The sequence below is a fragment of the Bubalus kerabau genome, chromosome 16 (genome assembly GCF_029407905.1).
Source record: "Bubalus kerabau isolate K-KA32 ecotype Philippines breed swamp buffalo chromosome 16, PCC_UOA_SB_1v2, whole genome shotgun sequence".
Taxonomy (NCBI): Eukaryota; Metazoa; Chordata; class Mammalia; order Artiodactyla; family Bovidae; genus Bubalus; species Bubalus kerabau.
In genome coordinates, this window is record NC_073639.1 from 4,198,870 (window position 1) to 4,226,276 (window position 27,407).

General features: G+C 38.8%; 2 pseudogenes; both read right to left on the minus strand.

Moving 5' to 3' along the window:
• Positions 1–1,196: 1,196 nt before the first annotated feature.
• LOC129630034 (olfactory receptor 5W2-like) lies at positions 1,197–2,268 on the minus strand (annotated as a pseudogene).
• Positions 2,269–24,825: 22,557 nt separating this feature from the next.
• Positions 24,826–25,719, minus strand: LOC129629992 (olfactory receptor 10AG1-like; annotated as a pseudogene).
• Between the last annotated feature and the right edge of the window lie 1,688 nt (positions 25,720–27,407).

The following is a 27,407-nucleotide window of genomic DNA, read 5'->3' on the forward strand; positions in this document are numbered from 1 at the left end:
ATGTATTTGTGTATATATATATATATATATATATATATATATATATGCACATATATATGCATATGAGCTTCCCTGGTAGCTCAGCTGATAAAGAATCTGCCTGCAATGCAGGGGACCCCTGTTTGATTCCTGCATAAGAAAGTTCCCCTGGAAAGGGGATAGGCTACCCATCCCAGTATTCTTGTGCTTCCCTGGCGGCTCAGATGGTAAAGAATCTGCCTGCAATGTGGGAAGCCTCGGTTTGATCCTAGGTTGGGAAAATCCCCTAGAGGAGGGCATGGCAACCCACTCCAGTATTCTTGACTGGAGAATCCCCATGGGCAGAGAAGCCTGGTGGGCTACAATCCATGGAGTACCAAAGAGACTGATATGATTGAACAACTAAGTACAGCACAGTGCATATATGTATACACATACATATATATGTGTATGCTGCTAAGTCACTTCAGTCCTGTCTGACTCTGTGCAACCCCGTAGACGGCAGCCCACCAGGCTTCCCCGTCCCTGGGATTCTCCAGGCAAGAACACTGGAGTGGGTTGCCATTTCCTTCTCCAATGCATGCAAGTGAAAAGTGAAAGTGAAGTCGCTCAGTCGTGTCCGACTCTTAGTGACCCCATGGACTGCAGCCCACCAGGATCCTTCATCCATGGGATTTTCCAAGCAAGAGTACTGGAGTGAGGTGCCATTGCCTTCATTTTGCATATCTTTTGCAATAGTTTTAGACATTTTGCTTTTGGATTTATAGCCCTCAATTTTTATTTCATGATGATTTTAAGTCTTATTATGAATTACTTGAATGTTTAGTTCCTTAATGTTTAATATTAACACTAACAAATTTTAGCACAGAAGCTACAAGATGTACTATAACATATAAAGGAAATAAGTGCTGAAAATGCTCAATAAATGCACAATAAGTCTTAGGGAAATTGAAATAACATTTGAATGAAAAAGTAGCATAATTAGAAAAGTCAAAAGTTTTTATAAAACAGTCAGTGCCACATTTAAATTCTGGATACATACTAAACAGACTTGTGAGGGGAACTGTAACATATTTTAGGATTGAGGTTTAATCAAAATACTTCTTTATTTAGGAATCTGTGAAATTTATGTTTCTCATGTGTTATGTCATATACTTTTTTAATTAAACAAGTACTATGTATGTGTGGATGTGTACACATACATATGATATAGATATTTAAAAAGGTAACTTAGTTTTAAATTTTACTAGAGCCTGTTTCACATCTTCATTCCTTAGGCTGTAAATCACAGGGTTTAACACGGGAATCACAAGGGTGTAAAACAATGAGGATGTTTTGTCTTGATCTAGAGAGTAGGAAATGGAAACCCACTCCAGTATTCTTGCCTGGAAAATCCCAGGGACAGAGGAGCTTAGTGGGCTGCCGTCTATGGGGTCGCACAGAGTCGGACACGACTGAAGTGACTTAGCAGCAGCAGCAGCAGCAGAGAGTAGGAAGAACTCGGCCTGAAATACATGAAGAGCAGAGTTCCCTGGAAGATTGCCACAGCAGTTAAATGGAAGGTGCAGGTGGAAAAAGCTTTGAATCTCCCCTCGGCAGAGTGGATCTTCAGGACTGAAAGGATGATATAACAATAAGAGACAAGGACTCCTGAAATGGTACTCAGTTCTATGAAGCCAAAAATGGTGAATATCATTAACTCATTGACCTGTGTATCTGAACAAGATAGCAATAGGAGAGGAGGAACATCACCAAAAAAATGGTTAATCACATTTGACCCACAGAAACATAAGCGGAATGCTAATGTTATGTGTATCAGAGCATCTGCCATTCCCACCAGGTAAACCCCAGCCGCAAGCAGGGAGCACACCCTGCTGGACATGCTGACTGCATAGAGCAAGGGGCTGCTGATGGCCTTGTACCAGTCATAGGCCATCAAGGCCAGCAGGAGACACTCAGAATCTGAAAACATACAGAAGACCTAGAATCGCAGAGCAACAGCCATAGAAGGGGATTACTTTGTTCTTGGCAAATAAGGTCCATGATCATCTTGGGATGAATTGCAGTGGAATAGCAAAGGACACAGAAGGAGAGGTGACCAAGGAAAAAGTACACGGGTGTGTGCATCTGGGGATCCATCCTAATCAGGAATATCATCCCAAGATTTGCCAAGTGGCCAATGAGATAAACAATTAGAACCATGGTAAAAATGGTCACTTTGTCCTTTGTGTTATCAGTAATTCCCAAGAAAATGAATCCAGTAATGGAGGAGCAATTCCTTCCATCCATTTTCCTTTGTTCTTGTCTAAGCTTTTAGAAAATGGTTAAGAAAAGGACACATGGATGTGTAACACTTCTGCACATCTGCAGTATATCATGATAGAACACAATTCTATCTGCAATTGTCTTTATAGTCAGAAAATTATACATTCATGCATGCACTCTTTAAAAAGGCATAACTGTTATTATTCAATAAAAACAAATACATGGTAGAGAACGTTGGGAAGCTGAACCAAATCTAAATGTAATTTGTGAGGCATGTTACTTTCTACAAGCTTGTCTCTGAGCCTTCCTTTCTTTAATTCAGAGAATATATTTGATGAATGTACCTGTCTTCTCCTCTTCAAAATAATGTGGGTGAGACTCTAATGTTAGAGATACCTGGCTGTAAGCGTCAGGAGTAAGCATTTTCTATGAATATTCATGTGGATACAAACCAAGATAACAATTTTAATATTTCTCAAAACCATGACTGTTTTAAGAGTATCTGTATCAGTTCCATAAATAATGAGCATATCATGGATTGATCATAATAAAATAATTATGTTTCTGGTTTTGGCTTATGTTATGTTCAGTATTTGGTGAGACATTAAGCAAGTATTAATGAGCAGTTCTCTAGATGTGTATTTTTGTTTTGTTATAATATTAATTATCTTTCTGTGGGAATTGTCTGGTGCCAAAGAAAGAATCTCTTTACTCATGGAAGGCAAACATTGCTACAAACTTATTTAACGCATATATTTTTATCTCTTGAGCTACCCTTAGCTCAGCTGGTAAAGAATCAGCCTGCAATACAGGAGACCCTGGTTCGATTCCTGTGCCAGGAAGATCCCTGGAGAATGAGTAGGCTACCCACTCCAATATTCTTATGCTTCCCTGGTGGCTCAGCTGGTAAAAAATCTACCTGCAATTGTGGGAGATCTGGGTTTGACCCCTGGGTTGGGAAGATCCCCTGGAGAAAAGAACAGCTACCCACTCTGGTGAAATATAAAAAAGACTTTTTCTTTATAAAATGGAAATGAGATGAGTGATAATAAATGCTGTGGGCTTCCCTCGTAGCTCAGCTGGTAAAGAATCTGCCTGCAATGAGGGAGACCTGGGTTTGATCCCTGGGTTGGGAATGAGCTCTTGGAGAAGGAAATAGCTACCCATTCCAGTATTCTAGCCTGGAGAATTCCATGGACTGTATAGTTCATGGGATCACAAAGAGTCAGACAGGACTGAGTGACTTTCACTTTCAGTTGTTTCTGAAATATGTAGACTTATCTCCATTGTGTTTACATGCATTAATATGTGTGTCATGTGTTTGCATGTGTGTGTCTTAGATAACATGTGAAAATTGGAATGTGAGTGATGTGTATATTTTTTAGACCTAAAGAATATAACATATTGTTCACATGAAGTTCAGTTTTTCACAGGTTGTTATTTGTAAGATGGAACCTCAACTACTTTTGAAATAAAGAAATAAGAACCTTCAAACTAATGTTTATACTTGGTTGTTGTTGTTGTTTAGTCACTAAGTGATGTTTGGAACTTTAGTGACCCCCTGGACTGTAGCCCACCAGGCTCCTCTGTCCATGGGATGCTGTACAGTTCAATACCATCTGACCATGGTCAACATGAAGAATAACAGAATACAGCCCAGTTATTTAAACTGTGCCATTTTGAGATAGTGGTTATATAGCAAATGAAAACTGAAGCAGTATGAATAGAATATAAGCAGAGGGGAAAAAATGGTTTGTTGAGTATTAATTATTCCTATTACATAATTTTATGAAATCATTTTTAATGTTTTGTATTATTATGTAATGCTATGTATTATTATGTAATATAGAGATGTTAGATTTATAGATGAAGTGAAGAAAATATTTGCAAAACATTTTTGCAGCAAAGAATTTGTAGCTAGACTATACAAAAATGTTTATAAATAATAAAAACAACCCAATTAAAAATAGGGACATGATTTGAACAGATACCTCACCAACAGATATATAAATGGCTATTAAATAATGATATAATAGATAATAATGATGAAAATAATAATAAACAGCAAAAACATAAGTTATAGAAATATATTTTGCAATTATACATGTATTTTTATGTCCAGGCTTCAAGTGAATGTTCTCTGTGGTGCTTCCCAATGTCATGTCAGTTGACCAGCCATTGAAGACACAGGTTATATGCTCAGTCGCTCATTGTGTTTCTGAGATACCAGAGAAGGATGTTCCATACTTTCAGTAATGCTTTCACACATAAAAATAAAAGTTAAGGAGGAAAACAAATACTTTGTTTGCAATTAACCTTTAGACTACAAGATGCCACTTAGAAAAAGTTTTCAAATTAATTTGGATTAGATTGGGTATAGAAGGTTCTTGACCTGTTATTGGACAGCACTTAAGAAAAGGTATTTGATTTTGTATTATTGCTTTCCTAGCACCCCTGCCTTACACCATCTTGTTGCACTTTATGTATTTTAATTGATTAAAGAAATATACATATTTAAGATCTATCAAGTGTTTAAAATGATTCAGGCTTGATTCTCATCATTTAGTCAAACATACAACAGTCATTGATGTAGGTACTATACTCTCCTCATTTTACAGGTCAGACAATTGAGACAGAAAAAATAACTAACTTGATCAAAATGCAATTGACTAGTTGGGTACAAGAGATAGCACAGAAACCAAGATGGCTTCCTCCCTAATCTGGTAATTTCATAAATGCAATCCTGTTAATGAGATATTCTGCACAGGAAAACACACACAGACACAATCTCTGAGGTTCTTGCTATATCTTTTAAGACAACCTAATACAATCTGTTCTAGAATTAACTCCCAGCTCCTAATGGTTGGAAGTGACAGACTTTATTTTCTTGGGCTCCAAAATCACTTCAGATGGTGACTGCAGCCATGAAATTAAAAGACGCTTGCTCCATGGAAGAAAAGGCATGACAAACCTAGACAGCATATTAAAAAGCAGAGACATTACTTTAGCAACAAAGGTCCATCGAGTCAAAGCTATAGCTTTTCCAGTGGTCATGTATGGATGTGAAAGATGGACCATAAAGAAATCTGAGTGCCAAAGAATTGATGCTTTTGAACTGTCATGTTGGAGAAGACTCTTGATAATCCCTTGGTCTGTAAGAAGATCAAACCAGTCAGTAATAAAGGAATATTCATTGGAAGGACTGATGCTGAAGCTGAAGTTCCAACACTTTGGTCACCTGATATGAAGAACTGACTCATTAGAAAAGACCCCATAGTTGGGAAAGATTGAAGGCAGGAAGATAAGGAGATGACAGAGGATGAGATGGTTGGATGGCATCATCAATTTGATGGACATGAGTTTGAACAAGCTACAGGAGTTGGTGATGGGCAGGGAAGCCTGGCATGCTGCAGTCCATGGGGTTGCAAAGAGTCAGACATGACTGAATGACTAAACTGAACTGAATAGTTGGAAAGTTATCCAACTATTAGTTTGCAGCAATTTTGAAACTTTTAAATGTTTCCTTTATCTGGGGGCTATGAACTGTGTTTGGCTCTGTGAAAACAAGTGTTTAATAAAATGTTTGTGTGAGAAATTGAGTATGTGCTGGCAAGGTTGTTGCAGGTTCTTAGCTACAGTTTGTCCCAGGCACTGCAGGGGTAAAGAATCCACCTGTCAATGCAGGATAAGCAAGAGATACAGGTTCCATCTCTGAGTGGGGAAGATTCCCTGGAGGAGGAAATGGCAACCCACTCCAGTATTCTTGTCTGGATAATTCCAAAGACAAAAGAGCCTGGCAAGTTATAGTCCATGGGGTCGCAAAGAGTTGGACACAACTGAGCATACACACAGCTGGAGTTTGTAATTAGGGATTTAGTTGAATCCTGGAGCCTTATATCTCAGGAGGGATTTAAAAATCTTTAAAAAAAATTTTTATTTTAAAATTTTTTTATTTTTTAAATTTTTTTTATTTTTATTTTTTAAATTTCATTTTAAAATTTTATTTTATTTTAAAAATTTTATTTTTAAATTTTTTTAATTTTTTATCTTTAAAAATTACTCTATATAGCCTCCTCACTAATTATATATGTGAGCAAACACAAATAGCTGCGTTTAATTTTTATCATAGTATAATTCAGGATGTTGAGTCTAAGAATTTTGTCAATTTCTGTTTCTGTAACCTCAGAAAATTTCTGGAAGCAAGGAGAATTTGAACATGACTTTGAAATATGACTTTTTATTGTAACCTTGAATGATGACTTGGAAATCTATAAAACAAGCAAATGAAACCTCCAATGAGCTTTGTTACTACTGCCACAGTCGGCTAGAACAAATGGTTGGGGTCATTCTCTCACTTATATAAAATTATTGAGACAATACAGGGTTAAGAACTTCATTGTTGTAATATCATCTAATCACTAAAAGTATACTATAACATAGGCACAGAAAAGTCTAAGAGAATTAGAAGGGTTAGGATGCTGTCTTATGTTATTACCTCAAAGAGTGTGAATGAGATGCAGTACCTTGTTAGGATAGTAGGTAATTTATTCTTATTTTACCTGTTTTCAAGGTAATCAGAGTGTTCAGAAATGATAAGACCTAAATTTAAAGTTAATAAGCATTTGGTTAGTATCTCATATTAGCCACATGGACTATATGACCTTGCACAACTATGTGTGTGTGTGTGTATATATATATATATATATATATATATATATATATATATATATATATAGAGAGAGAGAGAGAGAGAGAGAGAGAGAGAGAGAGAATCTGCTATACTTAATACATATACTATATGTATATTATTATATATAACATTATGTATATTTAAAAATTCACTATAATAATGACAACGATATTTCACAGGTTTCTCTGCCAGGTTAAATTAGGAAAACTATCTATCTATACTTTTTTGCTGTCTCACTTTAGATAGACTAGCAAATAATAGGTAAAGAGTGAAGATTAGTTTCAATTACTCCACTGCTCTCTGCTCAGCAGTAAAGAATCCACTTGCCAAAGCAGGAGATGTGAGTTCAGTCCCTGATCTGGGAAGACGTTCTAGAGAAGGAAATGGGAACCCACTCCAGTATCCTTGCCTGGAGAATCTTATGGACAGAGAGGCCTGATGGGCTACAGTTCCATGGGGTCACAAAGAGTTGGACACAGCTTAACTACTAAACAACAACAGAAACAACCCCACTGCTCTCGCTTATCCCTAGCTAATAATTAGAACTATGTCACTAGATTTTTTAAATAATAGTTATCATTTATATAATGATTGTGATGTGAAATGCAATATTCTAAACCCTTTACATATAATTTATTTACTTGTCACACAAAAGTATGCTAACAAAGTTTCACAGCAGTTGCTGTCACTGTCGTCTTTCTGTTACATGTGAAGAAGCTAAAGCACAGAGAGCTGGAGAGCTAAGACATGATGAAAATAGGATTGGAGCCCAGGCTCCTGCCTCCAAAATTTCAAGACAGATTGGCTGTGTAAGCTAGATTCTCATTATTGATTCCATATGTTGCATGGGGACATTGAAGCTTAATGTTCTGAGTCAGTCTGCAAGTAGTTGACAGGTATAATTCAAATTCAGATATGTGTGAAGTCAAAGCTCACTAGGACAACCATGAAGGTGGTTAGAGAATTAACAGTGCGATCTCTGTGAGACATGCTGTGGTGCAGACTTGCTGAAGGCAGTGCAGAATGATTCAGTTATTTCCTGAAAACACAGTCCATTACTCTCAGGGACTCACAGCGAGCATCCCTTCCAATAGACTAAGAAGGGTTTCCCTGGTGGCTCCACCCTTAAAGAATCTGCCTACAATGCAGGAGAATGCCTACAATTCAGGAGACCTGGGTTTGATCCCTGGTCAGGAAGATTCCCTGGTGAAAGAATTGGCAACCCATTATAGTATTCTTACCTGGGAAATACAATGGACAGAGGGGCTGGGCGGGGCCACAGTCCATGGGATTGCAAAGAGTCAAAAACGACTTAGTAACTAAATCACCTCCATCACCACAACCACCATCCATGTAGAGAAACGTGAGCGAGAAGAAAAGCACGAGGGGAGAAGTCAGAGATGAGAGTGAATCTTGGATTCTTGCTTTCAATGGGAATGACCAAAAAGATTCAATCAAACTGAAGTGATTCACTAAATTTTTCATAAATATATAGCAAAACAATGTTAGAATAGAAAATAAATTAATTGAAATTATCAGGTAGCCAATCATGTTTCAGTTTATTTCTGTTAACAAAAAAAAACTATTTAAACAAGGTAAGTGTCTCAGATCCCTGTAGAAGCTACAGAAGAATGACACAGGTAGATGAAATGGCAACCCACTCCAGTGTTCTTGCCTGGAGAATCCCAGGGACGGGTTAGCCTGGGAGGCTGCCGTCTATGGGGTCACATAGAGTCGGACAGGACTGAAGTGACTTAGCAGCAGCAGTATGCTAATACATATGATTTTGTAACTATTTTGACACATCTCAGTGGTCTCAGATCTGTAAGAGTCTATTTTTGCATCAATAAAGACAATATGGTAAACACAGAAGCTACTCACCAAAGAAGGAAACATTTTCCATTACCTAGATGAATAATTTCACCAATAGAACCAAGGACTTTTATATACATTCTCAAGTCATTAGAGACATAATAACTGAAGATTCCAAACATGTTCATTTCTAAGAGATTCTTAGGGAATAATTAGTAGGTTATTGTGAAGTATTATTTTGAAACAACTTCATAATTACAATACCAATTCTGTTAGTTTGAAGAGGCAATTTTTACTCTCAGTAATATTGTAGTTGTTTTTTTCTGACACTTGAAATCCCACTAGAGTCCTACACTCTAATACTGTCGAGGTTCTTTTAAATAGTTCATATATTTTAAAATGTAACTCTCATTTAAATTCTTCCAAAAACCACATGGAAGTTCCTAAAATTGTTACTTGATACCCTCAGCACTAAAATGTAATATTTTTTGTTGCACTGAAGGGTGAGACCAGCGGGGGCTGCTATAGAACCTGTTATCATAGGTGCTTTCTGAGAAGATGAAAGGACTTCATTTTTAAAAATTATCTATCTACCTGTCTATTTACTTTTGGCTGTGCAGGGTCTTCCTTGCTGTGCATGGGCTTTCTCTAGTTGCAGAGAGCGGGGCTACTTTCTGTTGCAGACCATGGGCTCTAATATCACAGGTTCAGCAGTTGCATGCACAGCTTAGATGGAATGTGGCTTGTGGTTATCTTCCTGGACAAGGGACTGAACCCATGTCCTCTGTAGTGGCAGGTGGACTCTTAACCACTGGACCACCAGGAAAGTCCCAGGAGGACTTTTAAATAAGAGTCTTATGCCTAAGAGCATCAAAAGGAGGCAAAACCATCCCAGTTAGTAAATACAGTTTTTCGTCGTCAACTTGATTGTTCTTATGTGCTTTTTGTATGACACTTTCACTAAAACAATGATATTTCAGCTGCTTTCAGAAAAACTTGCAGAACTTTTGGTAATTACACAGTAAATTAGAGATACCAAGGGAACATTCCATGCAAAGATGGGCTCGATAAAGGACAGAAATGGTATGGACCTAACAGAAGCAGAAGATATTAAGAAGAGATGGCAAGAATACACAGAAGAATGGTACAACAAAGATCTTCATGACCCAGATAATCACGATGGTGTGATCACTCACCTAAAGCCAGACATCCTGGAATGTGAAGTCAAGTGGGCCTTAGAAAGCATCACTACGAACAAAACTAGTGGAAGTGATGGAATTCCAGTTGAGCTCTTTCAAATCTTGAAAGATGATGCTGTGAAAGTGCTGCACTCAATATGCCAGAAAATTTGGAAAACTCAGCAGTGGCACATGACTGGAAAAGATCCGTTTTTATTCCAATCCCAAAGAGAGGCAATCCCAAAGAATGCTCAAACTACCACATAACTGCACTCATCTCACATGCTAGTAAAGTAATGCTCAAAATTCTCCAAGCCAGGCTTCAGCAGTACATGAACCATGAACTTCCAGATGTTCAAGCTGGTTTTAGAAAAGGCAGAGGAACCAGACATCAAATTGCCAACATTTGCTGGATCACTGCAAAAGCAAGGGAGTTCCAGAAAAAACATCTATTTCTGCTTTATTGACTATGCCAAAGCCTTTGACTGTGTGGATCACAATAAACTGTGGAAAATTCTGAAAGAGATGGGAATACCAGACCACCTGACCTGCCTCTTGAGAAATCTGTATGCAGGCCTGGAAGCAACAGTTAGAACTGGACATGGATCAACAGACTGGTTCCAAATAGGAAAAGGAGTACGTCAAGGCTGTATATTGTCACCCTGCTTATTTAACTTCTATGCAGAGTACATCATGAGAAATGCTGGACTGGAAGAAGCACAAGCTGGAATCATGATTGCCGGGAGAAATATCAATAACCTCAGATATGCAGATGACACCACCCTTATGGCAGAAAGTGAAGAGGAGCTAAAAAGCATCTTGATGAAAGTGGAAGAGGAGAGTGAAAAAGTTGGCTTAAAGCTCAACATTCAGAAAACGAAGATCATGGCATCTGGTCCCATCACTTCATGGGAAACAGATGGGGAAACAGTGTCAGACTTTATTGTTGGGGGCTCCAAAATCACTGCACATGGTGACTGCAGCCATGAAATTAAAAGACACTTACTCCTTGGAAGGAAAGTTATGACCAACATAGATAGCATATTCAAAAGCAGAGACATTACTTTGCCAACGAAGGTCCGTCTAGTCAAGGCTATGGTTTTTCCAGTGGTCATGTATGGATGTGAGAGTTGGACTGTGAAGAAAGCTGAGTGCTGAAGAATTGATGCTTTTGAACTGTGGTGTTGGAGAAGACTCTTGAGAGTCCCTTGGACTGCAAGGAGGTCCAACCAGTCCATCCTAAAGGAGATCAGTCCTGAGTATTCCTTGGAAGGCCTGATGCTAAAGCTGGAACTCCGGCACTTTGGCCACCTCATGTGAAGAGTTGACTCATTGGAAAGAATCCTGAGCTGGGAGAGATTGGGGGCAGGAGGAGAAGGGGACGACAGAGGATGAGATGGCTGGATGGCATCACCAACTCGATGGACATGAGTTTGAGTGAACTCCGGGAGTTGGTGATGGACAGGGAGGCCTGCTGTCCTGGGATTCATGGGGTCTCAAAGAGTCAGACATGACTGAGTGACTGAACTGAACTGAACTTAGAGCACCCAAACTGGAAATTTACATGGCTACAAACAGAGCTGTCTTCCCTTCACAGCATCTGCCAATTTTAAAATTGCTTGGGGTAATGGGTTAAAGATATGTCAAAAACCTCTGAAATACAAAAGTAGACAATTCTATATTACTTTCGTGCTAAAGAGACTAAGAAAGCTCAAGCACTTATGTGAAAGTCCCAGATCACTCTGCCCTAGTAAGAGGGGTGAACTGGAGATACAGTACATGTTGCCAAAACCAGAAGAATCAGTTTTCTATTGAATGGAGCTTATCACTATTAATTGCATCAGAAAAATAATTGAAGCTTCCTTAATATGAGAAATCCTGTAGAACATCTTTGTAGTCTGTATGGCATGTAATAAACAAATTACTAAGCATGATAACAGGAAAGAGTTTACTCCCATACAAGAGGGAAAATGCCAAAAACAAATACACATTGAACCAAAACAGAGTTGGCAAGCAAGAATTTAAAAATAATTCTAAAAACATCCTAAAGAAAATTGTCAAATAAAATTGAAAATGACAAAAGTTGGGAGACATTCCGCAAATGATTGGAAACCTTAGAAAATAGAATTGAAAAATACATCTAAATTAGCAACTTATTGAATGGATTTGTTGATACATTGAATTTTTAAAAGCAAAGAATTGGATTAAAAGTGACAAGGTCAAAAGGGTTTGTGTTAAGGATCTTTGGTTTGGAACTTGCAACTAATGTGGTAAAGGAGGTCATCAAGAAAATATATGCTCAGTTCAGTTCAGTTCAGTCGCTCAGTCATGTCCGACTCTTTGCGACCCCATGAATTGCAGTTCGCCAGGCCTCCCTGTCCATCACCAACTCCTGGAGTTCACCTAAACTCATGTCCATTGAGTAAGTGGTGCCATCCAGCCATCTCGTCCTCTGTCATCCCCTTCTCCTCCTGCCCCCACCACAGTTCCAAAGCATCAATTCTTTGGCGCTCAGCTTTCTTCACATTCCAACTTTCACATCCATACATGACCACTGGAAAAACCATAGCCTTGATTAGACGGAACTTTGTTGGCAAAGTAATGTCTCTGCTTTTTAATATACTATCTAGGTTGGTCATAACTTTCCTTTCAAGGAGTAAGCATCTTTTAATTTCATGGTGCAATCACCATCTGCAATGATTTTGGAGCCCAAAAAAATAAAGTCTGACACTGTTTCCACTGTTTCCCCATCTATTTCCCATGGAAAATATATGCTACTTCCACTCAAATACTTAAATGTTCACCATGAGCCAGCCTTAAGAAAACAGACTTTCCTAGCAAATGCTCTTTCACATTGGCACTGCTTGAGAGGAATGAACTTAAAAAGTGTTTTCCATATACTGTAGAACCTAGAATTCTTACATCTTTCAGACAATAGATGGCACCAGAGACAACTATCTAATCTAGTTAGTATGCCTCTGAGTCAGTCCTGAAAAATAAACGTTCAGTGTTCTTAAAGATTTTTGTGTAATTGAGATTTTCAATTATGTTAGTACTGTTTCTCACCATTTATATATATTTTTTTTCAGAAATTTAAATTTTCTTTTAATAAATTCTCTCATTCCCTGGTCAATTGATAATACTTCTCTCTGTGCAGGAAACTGTGACTCTTGGGTTCCAATAAACCATCATCAAATAAAATGTCCTGATTCTTCTCATCTTTGGTGTCAATACCCAAATATTCTTGTTCTTGTTTCATCTCTAACTCATGTCTGACTCTTTGCAACTCCATGGACTGTAACCCACCAGGCTCCTCTTTCCATGGAATTCTCTAGGCAAGAATACCAGAGTGGGTTGCCATTTCCTCCTCCAGGGGATCTTGCTGACCCAGTGATCAAACCTGGGTCTCCTGCACTGTAGGTGGATTCTTTATCACTGAACCACTGGGGAATCCCTGATATCCCAATAAGTTGAATTAATTTTACAGCAGGTCAGTAAAATACAATTGAATTAAAGTTGAACTCATGTTCTAGAATAAGCATCAAATCATTGCTTATAGTCTCACATATGGGGCTTTTCATGGGAGGCTGTGAGACAAGTAGATCTCAATACCCACCAGTCAGAATTTTAAATATTTATATAGAGGTCTTAACCAGCTTCAAGCATGTATACTGTCCAGATGGTCTCAACAGCAAGTTTCTCTCTCAAGACTGCGTGTGTGGTCTTTGAAAATATCTCTCACTGAAGGAATAATGGACAGAAGATACATTCTAAAGACAAGGGAGAGGGTGAGGAGCACATAGGTCCAGTGTGCCAGTCAATCAGATGTCATCTTCTCCAGATGACCTCCTTCCATAGTCCTAAATGAATTTGTCAAATGAATCCCTTTATGTGCATGAGTCTAAGTTGCTGCAGTCGTGCCCGACTCTTTCTGACCTGAACTGCAGCTAACCAGACTCCTTTGTCTATGGGATTCTTTAGGAAAGAACACTGGAGTGGATTGCCATACTCTCCCCTAGGGATCTTCCTGACCCAGGGACTGAATCTGCATCTCCTGCAGCTCAGCAGGCAGACTCTTTACTGCTGAGCCACTGGGGAAGCCTGAATCTGTTTATACACAATGTCATATCCATATTTCCAGAAGGAGTTGAATCCAGTTAATATCTTGAAAAAATTGTATGAGATGGCCAAGCTACTGAGATACCCTATGAGTAGTCAAGTAAAGTGTCTTGTGTCCCTTTATAGGTGAAAGCAAACTTCCTCTGAGAGGCAGTCAAAATAGGCACTGAACAGAATATATCAGCTAAATCTATGGCTGCAAAATACTTGATACTTGCTAATGGAATGAAGTCAGTAATTTCATTGTTATTGCCTATGGAGCCTTCATAGCTGAGGCTACAGTGTAAAGGTTGTGATCATATGGTGTCATTCATTATTTCCATTTTATGGACCAGCCAAACTGGGTTGTAGGTTCTTACCTGGAGGTGTTGGGAGCTAATCCCCCCTCTTCCTGAATCAACTTGATCTGGAGAAAGGGGATGGATGAAGGTGGAAGACAAAGCAAGGACACAAACCAAGGGCCCCAGAGCATTGTGCAGCTCCTCGGTGCCAGGTGGGGGGATGGGTGGGTGGGGGGATGAGTCCTTCATCCCTGTTCCCTGCAGCTTGTACCCTGGGACTGGGAACACACTGCCTCTGGATCAGCCTGTACTTTCTGAGCCCAGGTGGCCTGACCAGAGGCAAAGCAAAGGTCCTCCTGCCTTCCTTGGAAGGCCAGGGCTGCTGGGACCCCCAACACCTCCGACTACAGGAGGGTCCAGCTTATGACCTTTCTCCTCCCAGATGATTCCCAGCCTGAAGCTGCGGCTGTGCAAGGCCAGCCCCCAGGAGGGGGTGTGCAGGGAGCCTGCCAGCGGACAGGTCTGCACAGGCTCGCCAGGCCTAGCTTTTTACACAGCCCCACCGGCCACAAGCTGCCAGGGTCAGCCCAGAAAGTCTACTCCCCAGGTTCGGGCTGCAAGAGGCTGGTGCGGCTACAGAAGGATGGGGAAGACAGAAGAGGAAGGCGCTTTCTGGCCCTAATTACTAAAAAAACAAACAAACAAAAAATTCTCCTTTTCTTTCAAATGGTTCTTGTATAATGAGCTTAAGTCTTAGAGGTTTAAGGCTTAGAGTTTAAGTCTTAAGTTTAAGACTTAGAGTTTAAGTCTTTTATTTTACACTGGGACGTTTCAACTGTTTTAACTGTGTGCTTTAAAAGCTGTCCACAGAAGATGGTGGAGGAGTAGGACGGGGAGAACACTTTCTCCCCCACAAATTCATCAAAAGAGCATTTAAACATGGAGTAAATTCCACAAAACAACTTCTGAATGCTGACAGAGGACATCAGGCACCCATAAAAGCAACCCAACTCTTTGAAAGGAGGTAGGAAAAAATATAAAAGACAAAAAAAGAGACAAAAGAGGGAGGGACGGAGTTCTGTCCCAGGAAGGGAGTCTTAAGAAGAGAGAAGTTTCCAAACACCGGGAAACCTTCTCACTGCCGAATCTGTGCCGAGCTTTGGAAGCACAGAGGGCAACATAACAGGGAGAAAAAATAAATAAACAATTAACACTCGCAGATTGCGAGCCCTACAGTAACTCCCCCAGCGGAGAAGCAGCGCAGACGCCTGCACACGCCATTAGCAAGCGGGGGCTGGGCAGGGAGGCGCGACGCGGGCTGCATCGCTTAGACTAAGAATCTGGCCTAAATACCCTGAGCGCTATCTGAGCGAAATAATTTGGGCTAGCAAACCAGACTGTGGGATATCTACCACATGAAAAGCCAGCCCTAACCTAAGACACCGCCGGACCTGCGCACGGAACAAAGGACTGAACAGAGATAGCAGGCTGCAGACCTTCTCCCTCCGGTGACAGGCAGCTAGAGCCGGAAGGGGGCAATCGCAGCCCCAGAAAGACATTATCTATAAAACTATAAGCAGGCTTCTTTGCTAACTAAAACTTTTTGGGGGTCTGGACAGTCAACATCTGCCTGAGAAGGTGCGCCGGTTTTACACCCAGATAACCGAGTGGCGGGGAGGCGATAAGTCGCAGCATTGGCGCTCACCAAACACCTCTGCTCGGACCTGGGAAGAGCACAAAACGCAGGCCCAACCGAGGCTGCGCCTCTGAGGACTACCCGAGTGCCTGAACCTGAGCGGCTTGGACCTGGGAGGTGCATGCTGCCCAGGGCCGGCCTCGGATTGTTCCCGGCAGAACAACCTAGAGCCCGAGTAGTGTGGGCAGGGAGGCTACACGCGCCGTGAGCAGGGGCAGACCTAGTGTGGCTGAGGCACTGCGAGTGCACGCCAATGTTATTTGTTTGCAGCATCCCGCCCTCCCTCCCCACAGTGCGACTGAACAAGTGAGCCTAAAAAAAAAGTGTCCTCCACCATCCCCTTTGTGTCAGGGCAGAAACCAGACACTGAAGAGACCAGCAAACAGAAGCAGCTATAACAGAGGGAAAGGCCTTGAAAGCTACAGGCCATAGATCAAAACCCTGTGGTTACTATGGACTACATAGGAAGGGGCCTATAGATCTTGAGAAATATAAATCGGACCAAGGAACTAGCCAAAAATGAACTGAACCCACAATACTCACAACAAAACCAGAGAAAGTCCTAGATATATTTTTACTATTTTTACAATCATTCTTTCTTTTTTTTTTAATTAAAAAAAAATTTAAGTCCTCTATTGTTCCTTTGATTTTCACTTTTATAACCTATTACTTTGCAAAAAAAAAAAAAAAAGACCCTATTTTTTTCTTCCTCAGCAAACTTCATATATATATATATTTTATAATTTTTTGACCTTGTTTTTTTTTCTTTTTTCGTCTTTTCTTTAACATTGTAGTTTTGAAATTCCAAACTCTACTCTAGATTTTTATTAATTTTAGCTTTTTGATATATGTTATCAATTTTGTACCTATAGTTTTTTTTATAATTTCTGTGACTTTTTCTTTTTTTTTTCCTTTGTTTCTTTCTCTTCCTTTATATAACATTGTATATCTGAAATTCCAAACTCTACTCTAGATTTTTAATTTTTGCTTTTTGGTATTTGATATCAATTTTGTACCTGTATTTTCTTTATAATTTTTGCAACATTGTTTGTTTTTGTTTGTTTGTTTGTTTTCTCTTTATTTTTCTTCTTTTTTTTTTTAACATTGTATTTTTGAAATCCCAAACTCTACTCTAGATTTTTAACTTTTGCTTTTTGGTATTAGTTATCAATTTTGTACCTGTATTTTCTTTATAATTTTCACGACCTTGTTTGTTTTTCTTTGTTCATTTTTTTCTCTCTTTCTTTTCCTTCTTCTTTTCTTTAACATCGTATTTTTGAAATTCCAAACTCTACTCTAGATTTTTAACTTTTGCTTTTTGGTATTAGTTATCAATTTTGTACCTTTATTTTCTTTATAATTTTTGCGACCTTGTTTGTTTTTCTTTGTTCGTTTTTTCTTTCTTTCTTTTCCTTCTTCTTTTCTTTAACATCGTATTTTTCAAATTCCAAACTCTACTCTAGATTTTTAATATTTGCTTTTATGTATTTGTTACCAATTTTGTACCTTTAAGAACCCAATCTTCAGGACCCATTTTTCACTAGGGAGCGAGATTACTGGCTTAACTGCTCTCTCTCCCTTTGGACTCTCCTTTTTCTCCACCAGGTCTCCTGTGTCTCCTCCCTAACCCCTCTCTACTCTACCCAACTCTGTGAATTTCTGTGTGTTCCAGACGGTGGAGAACACTTAGGGAACTGATTACTGGCTGGATCTGTCTCCCGCCTTTTCATTCCCCCTTTTATCCATCTGGCCACCTCTGTGTCCTTCCTCCTTCTCCTCTCTGTATAACTCCGTGAACATCTCTGAGCGGTCCAGTTGTGGAGTGCACATAAGGAAGTGACTACTGGCTAGCCCACTCTCTCCACTATTGATTCCACCTCATCTCATTTGGGTCACCTCTAACTCCCTCCTCCCTCTTCTCTCCTCCATGTAACGTTGTGAACCTCTCTGAGTGACCCTCACAGTAGAGAAACTTTTCATCTTTAACGCAGATGTTTTATCAATGGTGCTGTATAGAAGGAGAAGTTTTGAAACTACTGTAAAAATAAGACCAATAACTGGAAGCAGGAGGCTTAAGTCCAAACCCTGACTCCAGGGAACTCCTGACTCCAAGGAACATTAATTGACAGGAGCTCATCAAACATCTCCATACCAACACGGAAACCAAGCACCACACAAGGGCCAACAAGTTCCAGGGCAAGACATACCAAGCAAATTCTCCAGCAACAAAGGAACACAGCCCTGAGCTGCAAGATACAGGCTGCCCAAAGTCACCCCAAAACCATAGACATCTCATAACTCATTACTGGACATTTCCTTGCACTCCAGAGAGAAGAAATACAGCTCCACCCACCAGAACACCAACACAAGCTTCCCTAACCAGGAAACCTTGACAAGCCACCTGTACAAACCCACACACAGTGAGGAAATGCCACAATAAAGAGAACTTTACAAACTGCCAGAATACAGAAAGGACACCCCAAACTCAGCAATTTAAACAAGATGAAGAGACAGAGGAATACCCAGCAGATAAAGGAGCAGGATAAATGCCCACCAAACCAAACAAAAGAGGAAGAGATAGGGAATATACCTGATACAGAATTCCGAATAATGATAGTGAAATTGATCCTAAATCTTGAAATCAAAATGGAATCACAGATAAATAGCCTGGAGACAAGGATTAAGAAGATTCAAGAAAGGTTTAAGAAGGACCTAGAAGAAATAAAAAAAGAGTCAATATATAATGAATAATGCAATAATGAAATTAAAAACACTCTGGAGGCAACAAATAGTAGAATAACAGAGGCAGAAGATAGGATTAGCGAATTAGAAGATAGAATGGTAGAAATAAATGAATCAGAGAGGATAAAAGAAAAACGAATTAAAAGAAATGAGGACAATCTCAGAGACCTCCAGGACAATATTAAACGCTACAACATTCGAATCATAGGGGTCCCAGAAGAAGAAGACAAAAAGAAAGACCATGAGAAAATACTTGAGGAGATAATAGTTGAAAACTTCCCTAAAATGGGGAAGGAAATAATCACCCAAGTTCAAAAAACCCAGAGAGTCCCAAACAGGATAAACCCAAGGCGAAACACCCCAAGACACATATTAATCAAATTAACAAAGATCAAACACAAAGAACAAATATTAAAAGCAGCAAGGGAAAAACAACAAATAACACACAAGGGGATTCCCATAAGGATAACAGCTGATCTTTCAATAGAAACTCTCCAGGCCAGGAGGGAATGGCAAGACATACTTAAAGTGATGAAAGAAAATAACCTACAGCCCAGATTATTGTACCCAGCAAGGATCTCATTCAAGTATGAAGGAGAAATCAAAAGCTTTGCAGACAAGCAAAAGCTGAGAGAATTCTGCACCACCAAACCAACTCTCTAACAAATACTTAAGGATATTCTCTAGAGAGGAAACACAAAAACGGTGTATAAATTTGAACCCAAAACAATAAAATAAATGGCAACGTGATCATACTTATCAGTAATTACCTTAAACGTAAATGGGTTGAATGACCCAACCAAAAGACAAAGACTGGCTGAATGGATACAAAAACAAGACCCCTACATATGTTGTCTACAAGAGACCCACCTCAAAACAGGGGACACATACAGACTGAAAGTGAAGGGCTGGAAAAAGATTTTCCATGCAAATAGGGACCAAAAGAAAGCAGGAGTAGCAATACTCATATCAGATAAAATAGACTTTAAAACAAAGGCTGTGAAAAGAGACAAAGACGGTCACTACATAATGATCAAAGGATCAATCCAAGAAGAAGATATAACAATTATAAATATATATGCACCCAACACGGGAGCACCACAGTATGTAAGACAAATGCTAACAAGTATGAAAGGAGAAATTAACAGTAACACAATAATAGTGGGAGACTTTAATACCCCACTCACACCTAAGGATAGATCAACTAAACAGAAAATTAACAAGGAAACACAAACTTTAAATGATACAATAGATGAGCTGGACCTAATTGATATCTATAGGGCATTTCATCCCAAAACAATGAATTTCACCTTTTTCTCAAGCGCACATGGAACCTTCTCCAGGATAGATCACATCCTGGGCCATAAAGCTAGCATTGGTAAATTCAAAAAAATAGAAATCATTGCAAGCATCTTTTCTGATCACAATGCAGTAAGATTAGATCTCAATTACAGGAGAAAAACTATTTAAAAAATCCAACATATGGAGGCTGAACAACACACTGCTGAATAACCAACAGATCACAGAAGAAATCAAAATTTGCATAGAAATGAATGAAAATGAACACATAACAACCCAAAACCTGTGGGACACGGTAAAAGCAGTCCTAAGGGGAAAGTTCATAGCAATACAGGCACACCTCAAGAAACAAGAACAAAGTCAAATAAATAACCTAACTCTACACCTAAAGCAACTAGAAAAGGAAGAAATGAAGAACCCCAGGGTTAGTAGAAGGAAAGAAATCTTAAAAATTAGAGCAGAAATAAATGCAAAAGAAACAAAAGAGACCATAGCAAAAATCAAAAAACCAAAAGCTGGTTCTTTGAAAGGATAAATAAAATTGACAAACCATTAACCAGACTCATCAAGAAACAAAGGGAGAAAAATCAAATCAATAAAATTAGAAATGAAAATGGAGAGATCACAACATACAACACAGAAATACAAAGGATCATAAGAGACTACTATCAACAATTATATGCCAATAAAATGGACAACATGGAAGAAATGGACAAATTCTTAGAAAAGTACAACTTTCCAAAATTCGACCAGGAAGAAATAGAAAATCTTAACAGACCCATCACAAGCACAGAAATTGAAACTGTAATCAAAAATCTTCCAGCAAACAAAAGCCCAGGTCCAGATGGCTTCACAGCTGAATTCTACCAAAAATTTAGAGAAGAGCTAACACCTATCCTGCTCAAACTCTTCCAGAAAATTGCAGAGGAAGGTAAACTTCCAAACTCATTCTATGAGGCCACCATCACCCTAATACCAAAACCTGACAAAGATCCCACAAAAAAAGAAAACTACAGGCCAATATCACTGATGAACATAGATGCAAAAATTCTTAACAAAATTCTAGCAATCAAAATCCAACAACACATTAAAAAGATCATACACCATGACCAAGTGGGCTTTATCCCAGGGATGCAAGGATTCTTCAATATCCACAAATCAATCAATGCAATACACCACATTAACAAATTGAAAGACAAAAACCATATGATTATCTCAATAGATGCAGAGAAAGCCTTTGACAAAATTCAACATCCATTTATGATAAAAACTCTCCAGAAAGCAGGAATAGAAGGAACATACCTCAACATAATAAAAGCTATATATGACAAACCCACAGCAAACATTATCCTCAATGGTGAAAAATTGAAAGCCTTTCCTCTAAAGTCAGGAACAAGACAAGGGTGCCCACGTTCACCATTACTATTCAACATAGTTTTGAAAGTTTTGGCCACAGCAATCAGAGCAGAAAAAGAAATAAAAGGAATCCAAATTGGAAAAGAAGAAGTAAAACTCTCACTGTTTGCAGATGACATGATCCTCTACATAGAAAACCCTAAAGACTCCACCAGAAAATTACTAGAACTAATCAATGACTATAGTAAAGTTGCAGGATATAAAATCAACACACAGAAATCCCTTGCATTCCTATACACTAATAGTGAGAAAAGAGAAAAAGAAATTAAGGAAACAATTCCATTCACCTTTGCAACGGAAAGAATAAAATACTTAGGAATATATCTACCTAAAGAAACTAAAGACCTATATATTGAAAACTATAAAACACTGGTGAAAGAAATCAAAGAGGGCATTAACAGATGGAGAAATATACCATGTTCATGGATTGGAAGAATCAATATAGTGAAAATGAGTATACTACCCAAAGCAATTTATAGATTCAATGCAATCCCTATCAAGCTACCAACAGTATTCTTCACAGAGCTAGAACAAATAATTTCACAATTTGTATGGAAATACAAAAAACCTCGAATAGCCAAAGTGATCTTGAGAAAGAAGAATGGAACTGGAGGAATCAACCTACCTGACTTCAGGCTCTACTACAAAGCCACAGTTATCAAGACAGTATGGTACTGGCACAAAGACAGAAATATAGATCAATGGAACAAAATAGAAGGCCCAGAGATAAATCCACGCACATATGGACACCTTATCTTTGACAAAGGAGGCAAGAATATACAATGGATTAAAGACAATCTCTTTAACAAGTGGTGCTGGGAAATCTGGTCAACAACTTGTAAAAGAATGAAACTAGAACACTTTCTAACACCATACACAAAAATAAACTCAAAATGGATTAAAGACCTAAATGTAAGACCAGAAACTATAAAACTCCTAGAGGAGAACATAGGCAAAACACTCTCTGAACTACATCACAGCAGGATCCTCTATGACCCACCTCCCAGAATATTGGAAATAAAAGCAAAAATAAACAAATGGGACCTAATTAACTTTAAAAGCTTCTGCACATCAAAGGAAACTATTAGCAAGGTGAAAAGACAGCCTTCAGAATGGGAGAAGATAATAGCAAATGAAGCAACTGACAAACAACTAATCTCAAAAATATACAAGCAACTCCTACAGCTCAACTCCAGAAAAATAAATGACCCAATCAAAAAATGGGCCAAAGAACTAAATAGACATTTCTCCAAAGAAGACATACAGATGGCTAACAAACACATGAAAAGATGCTCAACATCACTCATTATCAGAGAAATGCAAATCAAAACCACTATGAGGTACCATTTCACGCCAGTCAGAATGGCTGCGATCCAAAAGTCTACAAGTAATAAATGCTGGAGAGGGTGTGGAGAAAAGGGAACCCTCTTACACTGTTGGTGGGAATGCAAACTAGTACAGCCACTATGGAGAACAGTGTGCAGATACCTTAAAAAACTGGAAATAGAACCACCTTATGATCCAGCAATCCCACTGCTGGGCATACACACTGAGGAAACCAGAAGGGAAAAAGACACGTGTACCCCAATGTTCATCACAGCACTGTTTATAATAGCCAGGACATGGAAGCAACCTAGATGTTCATCAGCAGATGAATGGATAAGAAAGCTTTGGTACATATACACAATGGAGTATTACTCAGCCATTAAAAAGAATACATTTGAATCAGTTCTAATGAGGTGGATGAAACTGGAGCCTATTATACAGAGTGAAGTAAGCCAGAAAGAAAAGCACCAATACAGTATACTAACACATATATATGGAATTTAGAAAGATGGTAACAATAACCCTGTGTACGAGACAGCAAAAGAGACACTGATGTATAGAACAGTCTTATGGACTCTGTGGGAGAGGGAGAGGGTGGGAAGATTTGGGAGAATGGCATTGAAACATGTAAAATATCATGTATGAAACGAGTTGCCAGTCCAGGTTCGATGCACAATACTGGATGCTTGGGGCTAGTGCACTGGGATGACCCAGAGGGATGGTATGGGGAGGGAGGAGGGAGGAGGGTTCAGGGTGGGGAACACATGTATACCTGTGGCAGATTCATTTTGATATTTGGCAAAACTAATACAATTATGTAAAGTTTTAAAAATAAAATAAAATTTAAAAATAAATAAATAAATAAAATAAAAGCTGTCCACAGTCAAACATCAAATATGGAATCAGGCTCCTTGTTACAAGTCCCTTTTCATGAAACGTAGCATACATGTGCAGCTGAGCAGCTCTATCAGCTTGATTCCTGCCAGTAAAATTTTTGGATAATGGCTTTCTTTCGTTTTGTAATCTGTCAATGAATATCGTTGTTGTTGTTTAGTCCCTAAGTCATGTCTGACTCTTTTGCAACCTCATGGACTATAGTCTGCCAAGCTCTTCTGTCCATGGGATTTCCCAGGCAAGAATACTGTAGTAGATGGCCATTTCCTTCTCCAGGGGATCTTCCCCACCCAAGGATTGAACCCTTATATTCTGCTTGGCAGGTGGATTCTTTACCACTGAGCTTCCAAGGAAGCCTGTCAGTGAATATAAATATATATGAATACATATGCATTGCATATATACTTTTTGTATTTACATCAGTTCAGTTCAGTTCAGTCACTCAGTCGTGTCCGACTCTTGGCGACCCCATGAATCAAAGCACGCCAGGCCTCCCTGTCCATCACCAACTCCCGGAGTTCACCCAGACTCACGTCCATTGAGTCAGTGATGCCATCCAGCCATCTCATGCTCTGTTATCCCCTTCTCCTCCTGCTCCCAATCCCTCCCAGCATCAGAGTCTTTTCCAATGAGTCAACTCTTCGCATGAGGTCGACAAAGTACTGGAGTTTCAGCTTTAGCATCATTCCTTCCAAAGGAATCCCAGGGCTGATCTCCTTCAGAATGGACTGGTTGGATCTCCTTGCAGTCCAAGGGACCCTCAAGAGTCTTCTCCAACACCACAGTTCAAAAGCATCAATTCTTCAGCACTCAGCCTTCTTCACAGTCCAACTCTCACATCCATACATGACCACTGGAAAAACCATAGCCTTGACTAGACGGACATTTGTTGGCAGAGTAATGTCTGCTTTTTTATATGCTATCTAGGTTGGTCATAACTTTCCTTCCAAGGAGTAAGCGTCTTTTAATTTCATGGCTGCAGTCACCATCTGCAGTGATTTTGGAGCCCCAAAAAATAAAGTCTGACACTGTTTCCCCTTCTATTTCCCATGAAGTGATGGGACCGGATGCCATGATCTTAGTTTTCTGAATGTTGAGCTTTAAGCCAACTTTTTCACTCTCTTTCACTTAGGGAAGACATTTTCTCATTGCCTTCCTAATGTCTTTGTTCCGCAGACTATATATGATAGGATTGAACACTGGAGTCAAAATGGTGTAGAAAAGAGGCAGCATTTTGTCTAGTCCTTCATGCCCATTTGATTTAGGCTTTAAGTAGGTGACAGTGGCTGATCCATAGAATAAAAATACAACAGTGATATAGGAAGAGCAACTGGAGAAAGCTTTAATCCTTTCTGTGTTTGCTGGCAACTTCAGGATGATGGAAGTAATTCTGATATAGAATCCAAGTATCAACAGAAAGGGAACAGTGACAAACAATATAGCAAATATATAGACCACCATCTCATTAACAAAGATGTCTCCACAAGCCAGTTTTAATAATAGCGGAATGTCACAGAAGAAATGATTGATTGTGTTGGAGCACAGAAAGGCAGAGAGAAAATCTGGTATGTCTGGCCTATCTGGACTGGAGCGCCACTGATCCAGGAGGCAACCACCAGCCCGAGGCAGACCTGGGGGCGCATGACCAGGGGATAGTGCAGAGGGTCACAGATGGCCACGCAGAGGTCATAGGCCATCACGGCCAGGAGGAAGCACTCAGTGGCTCCCAGGATAAAGAAGAAGCACATTTGTGTAGCGCAAGTGAAAAAAAGAAAGGTTCATGTCTGGGTCCAAAGGTCCACGAGCATCCTGGGAAGAGTGACAGATACATAACAGATTTCTAGGAAAGAAAAATTGCAGAGGAAAAAGTACATGGGCGTGTGAAGACTGGCATCTACTCTGGCTATTTGAATTATGATGCCATTCCCCAACCATGTGGATGACTAAGAATATCCCAAAAAGAAACCATTGAAATTGGGGAATATCACTGAAACTCAGGAGGACAAATTCCATCATGATAGTGAGATTTGTTTCTGTAATTTTCATTGATCTTCTTTCTCTAAATTTACATCTCTTGACTGCATTTTCTTTTTGTACAATCGGACTAGGACATGGGCTTTGGTCTTAATCAGTTCTCAGTTACTTTCTGACACACTTGTGTTCTGTGATTTGGGGAAATTTGATTTGAAATCAGGATCCACAAACTCATCTGCAGAAAAAAATCTTAAATGAATTATAAAGGTACATCTACATTCTAATAAAACCTATATGTCTCATCATTTTAATTTAAATTATGGCATGAGAATGGAGAAAGCAGATAAACTACTTCTTACAGTTAAAACATCAACTAACTATTAATTGTCTAACTTCCATGATTTTTTTCCCCAATCAACCTAGTCTATAATATAATAATATCTGGTCTAAAACATCAAACACATTATTCTGTCTTTTTACCCTTAATATTATATCTAATAACTCATTCTATAAAGATATGCCATAAGGCTCTACCCTAATTTACTACTTCATAAATGCTTCTGAATTAACTTAAAAGTAGAAATTATTATTAGAAGTGGTTATTTTCTAAGAATTGAGAAAGTTAAAACTATAAGAATGTAAGAGAAAAAGCTTTTATATTCAAGATCATAAGTTCCATTGATTTGAATTCCAAATTACTGAATTAAAATACATCTAATTGCTTAAAAACACAACATTTTGACACAACTATTTTTAATCCTATTAATTTTGGATATTAAATACTTTTTAGTCAAAATTAAATGTTCATAGGGAAAAGAAAGATAAATATATATAAAAGTTTCACAAATGTAGTCAGATATTGTGTCCAATTCCTTTCTGATTTGATTGAGTAACATAAACAATAGTAAAAATCAACCAAAAAGGTTAAGCTAAATATTCTTTTTCAGGAAATTATAATTTGGATGCAAAAAATGCTTCATATATTCCCCTATAGAGGGAAGTGCTCAGATGATCAGTCATGTCCAACTCTTTTTGACCCTGTAGCCTGCCAGGCTCCTCTGTCCATGGGATTCTCCAGGCAAAAATACTGGAGTGGGTTGCCATACCCTCATCCAAAGGATCTTCCAGGAGTTGAACCCATGTCCCTTATGTCTCCTGCATGGCAGGCAGATTCTTTACCACTAGTGCCACTCAGGAAGCTCTATAGAAGGAAATTCACTAGAAAAAGGTGATTCTTTCTCATTAAAATTATTTTAGTTGTAATGGCAACATTTACTTTATTGACAGTTTAGCCAAATATGTTTGATTAATTTGAATGCAATATAACATTCTTTGCTTACAGTTTTCTTAATAGATTATTTCTAGAAATGAATAATATTAATGTTAGTATTATATTAACAATAGACAAATTAGAAATATATTTCAAATGCTTCAAACATATTATTTAACTTTTTAATGGAGAAAGTAAGAAATCTAACTTAAATAAGGCTATCTTAAAGAATAAATAGGTGCTCAACCCATATACACTCATGATTTTATTTGTTTGACATGTGTATTAATTCAGTCATGTGGGACTCTTTGTGACACCATGGAGTGTAGCCTATCTACTCTATTTGTGAAATTTTCCAGGGAAGAATACTGGTATGGATAGTCATTCCCTTTTCCAGGGGATGATCCCAACCCAGGGATTGAATCTGGGTCTCCTGCATTGTAGACAGATTCTTTGCTATCTGAGC